Source organism: Curcuma longa, chromosome 7 (genome assembly GCF_044706935.1).
Source record: "Curcuma longa cultivar G26 ecotype Majalengka, Jawa Barat chromosome 7, ITB_CL_G26_1.1, whole genome shotgun sequence".
NCBI lineage: Eukaryota > Viridiplantae > Streptophyta > Magnoliopsida > Zingiberales > Zingiberaceae > Curcuma > Curcuma longa.
Genome location: NC_133867.1, coordinates 12519537 through 12523671, shown reverse-complemented (window position 1 = coordinate 12523671; position 4135 = coordinate 12519537). Strand labels below are relative to the sequence as shown.

Here is a 4135-nt window from a genome sequence, read left to right as displayed (position 1 = left end):
ATAAGAATTTAGAAGGAGGTTTAGATTCAAGATTAAAACTTTTAACTCCATGACTTAAACCATTGACTTGTTAAAGGATTAGAAATTCTAAAATCATTGTTGGTGCAATGATAACGGTTGGAACATGCCTTGAGGGGGAGGTCCACCTCAAAAGTATGAATCGAGTATGATGAGTGGATTTTGTGAAAACAATTTTTGATGTGTGCCAAAGGGGGAGAATGTCAAGTCCGCGTATTGCTCAAACATCAAAAAGGGGGAGATTGTTGGTGCAATCAACCTCAGGTCAATGTTGACCAGATTGATCAAGTCTGATTTACTCGAGTTGGATTTTGATGTTTGATCAATATGTTGATTAGAAGTCGAATAAGTCTATATTGACTGAATACTCAGGGTGTAGAAGTCCAAGTGGGTCATGGTTGACCAGACACTTGGCATGAGACGAAAAGTCCAAGTGGGTCATGGTTGACCGGACACTTGGTGATTGGAGTCGGAAGAGGGCTCGGTAGCTCGTTCTCCGGACTAGGTCAGAGAGGGCTCGATAGCTCGTTCTCTGGACCGGATGGAGTCGAAGAGGGCTCGGTAGCTCGTTCTTCGGACTAGGTTAGAGAGGGCTCGATAGCTCGTTCTCCGGACCGGAGGAGTCGGAGAGGGAAGCTCGTTCTCCAGACTAGGTCAGAGAGGGCTCGGTAGCTCGTTCTCTGGACCGGATGGAGTCGGAGAGGGTCGGTAGCTTGTTCTCCGGACAGAGAGGGCTCGGTAGCTCGTTCTCTAGACCGGATGGAGTCGAAGAGGGCTCGGTAGCTCGTTCTTCGGACTAGGTCAGAGAGGGCTTGGTAGCTCGTTCTCTGTGCCGGACTATGGTCGAAAAAGACATGGTAGCCTGTCTTCAGACTGGATCAGTATCAGAGGAGGCTTGGAAGCTTGTTCTCTGATTACGTGATCTAGCGCGGTTGGCTCGGGTGAGACCCAAGTTAACCTGATCAAGATTTAATATTTACAGTCGGTTTAATCGATCAGGGAATCGATTAACCAAAGGTGAGCTGGTTAATTGATCTGATGATCGATTACAGAGTTTTAATCGATTCATGGATCGATTACAGAACATTCTGTAAGAATTTGGAAAACTCACAGAACACACCATAATCGATTACTCAATCGATTATGGCCAACTGTAATCGTTTTATTTTAGCGAGAAATGGAATTAGCGATCGGTAATCGATCAGGTGATCGATTACCATGCCTTAATCGATCATCTGATCGATTAAGCTATGTGTAATCGACTCGTTGATCGATTACACGCTTTACTGAGGAGAGAATTATCGTGACATTTAATCGATTGCTCGATCGATTAAGGTATTTCTGATCGTGTTCAGGTTTCTGTTCTGATTTCTGATTTCTGATGTATTCTGATGATCTTTGCAGGTGAGAGTTTGAATTGGATGTGGAACAAGAATGGTCAAGCGATTGCTTTCCTTATGCAGGGTTTGTCGAGTTTTGTTTTCACCTTGTTTTCAGGTAAAAGACAACGTTGCTCTGAGCTGCAGAGGATGAGAGGAGCATGGTTGGTCAGTGGATGCAGTGGACTCAGAGAAGAACGTTGAACAAGGAGGTTAAAAGGAAGAGATGAAGGAGAAGAGAACCCAGAGGAAACCCTAAGAGCTGTGTGTGCTTGTGTTCGGTGCTTCCCTGCTCGTGCTCTTCCTTGAAGCCTTCTCTGAGGTTGTGCTTGGTGCTCTCTCTGGGGAAGCCTCTGCTTGGTTGTGTGTTGAGGCTCTGTGCTGTAAGTTCTTTGTGATATTAGCCTCAACACTCTCCTTCTTATAATCTCTGCACTTAACGTTTATTCTTGAGATTGATTGTGGAGAGGTTACTCCACCGAGAAGGAGGTATTATTTAGCCGGTTTTTACCGGGGTGTGATCTATCGAAGATCAAGGCTTCCCACCTCACGGGCACGCCGAGGAGTAGGGGTAAGTTATCCCCAAACCTCGTTTATCCTTGCGTTTCCATTGTATTTATGTTTATTAGTTGTTTTTCTCTTGTTTCCGCTGCGTACTAACCTTTTGTAGGAGAAAAACATTCGATTCGCGATAAAAGGGCTTCAACGGGATACTCTTCTACATCACTTTCCAATACTGGTGGCAAGGCACTATCATCTTCGGACTCACTCTCAGTTTCAATATCACCATTTTCTTTCAAAATCATAATTCTTTTGTTTGGACATTGTGATGCAATATGTCCCCTTCCCAAACACTTAAAGCATTTAATATCTCTATTTCTTGAAGACTGGATAGGTTCTTTACCTTTGACCAATGGAGAACTAGCATCTTTATTCTTGGAAAACTCGGTCTTACTCTTTGATGCAACTTTATCATCTTTTTTATTCCAGCTAGATTTCCAAGTGGATGGATTATGACTTTGCCCATGCTTGATTGAACCCTTCCTTTTGAGTTGTCTTTCAACTTTCATGGACATATGCACCATATCTTCAAGCTCCACATAATGTTGCAACTCCACTACATTTGCAATTTCTGGATTCAAACCTTGTAAAAATCGTGCCATGGTTGCTTCTCGGTCCTCCTCCACATTGGCTCGAATCATGGCAATCTCCATCTCTTTGTGGTATTCCTCCACAGTCTTGGACCCTTGTGTTAGACTTTGTAATCTTTGGTACAAATCTCGATAGTAATGTGAGGGAATGAACCTCTTTCTCATTATAGATTTCATCTCCTCCCATGTGTCAATAGGTCTCTCTTTGTTTCTTCTCCTGCTTAGAATAATTTGATCCCACCAAATAATAGCATAATCAATAAACTCAACAGCAGCAAGTTTTACCTTCTTTTCTTCAGAGTAGTTGTGACAATCAAACACTAATTCCACTTTCTTTTCCCACTCTAAATATACATCTGGATCACTTTTGCCTTGAAATGAAGGAATCTTCATCTTGATATTGCCCAAGTTCTATCAACAAATTCATTTGCCCTTCCTCTTCTTCCACCAATTCTAACATGACCAGATCTGCCACTAGAAGCTCTATCATCAATGTCCTCAGAAATGTCATCATCATCATTGTCATCACGTTATGCTGCCTTACAATTTGTATAGGAACTCTACCAATTTGATTATTTTGTAGTCCAGTAATTAGAGCATCTTGCCTCTCTAGTCTGTTGAGGATTTGACTGAATTTGATTTCCATATGTTCCAAGTGTTGTCTCAAAGCACGCTGTTCCTCAAGAGTTTTTCTATGTCTTGCTTCATCTCCACTTGTCGCCATTAAAGTAAGCTGTTGTCACTCAATCACTCAACTCACTAATGTTAGCTCTTTAAAGAATTTAGAATTGAGGCAATTCCCTGTAAGCGTTCTTAAGGGTTCATAGGAAATCAAAAGTTGAGATAGAATAGCTGAAAAACTACCAATCATACTCTTTATATGCATGTTATACTAACTCTGTAATGTAGGCACTTAGTATTAGAAACTAGTACGGAATAGATCTGAGTGCTTAGAAAGGTTCTAGGTGTTTGGAAGGGTCAAATACAAGCTAGACCTTAAGATGACAGACTCCAATTGGTCAATGCAAGTCATCATCTAGGTGCCGGGAAGCGATCTAGGCACCCGAAGAATGATAAGTCATAGCTGAAACAAAATCTAATCCAATAGTTGTCACATCAATTTCAGGCACTCGGACGCAGATCTAGGCATCCGAAATCCACTATAAAAGGCTTCAACCAATGCTTCAGTACATCAAGTCTTCCATCAATCACGTGCTCTTCTATTGTTCTATTGTTCTTGAATATGGTGTCTGGGAGGTTCAGAATAATAGAAGAGCATGTGATCAATGGAAGAATTGATGTACTGAAGCATTGGTTGAAGCCTTTTATAGTGGATTCACGATGCAATAATGTTGTAACATCACGATGCCCCTACAAGCTCAAATGAGTCTAGCATTGGGTAACGCTAAGTTAGTTATGTTCTTTATTATTTCTTGTTTCTATTGTACTTAATCATTTTAAGGGTTAGTAAGGTTGTTACCAATCCCTATTTTTGTAAGAAACAAACCTTCTTCTCTTTTGAGAAGAAGGCTAATAGTGATTCCCAACGCGGTCAAAGTGACTATGGGCTTTGGAGTATTAGCCTTG

General features: G+C 41.5%; 1 pseudogene; it reads right to left on the bottom strand.

Moving 5' to 3' along the window:
• The window catches only part of LOC141832656 (uncharacterized), a 178309-nt pseudogene extending 175037 nt beyond the window's left edge, over nucleotides 1-3272 (bottom strand).
• Nucleotides 3273-4135: the final 863 nt, after the last annotated feature.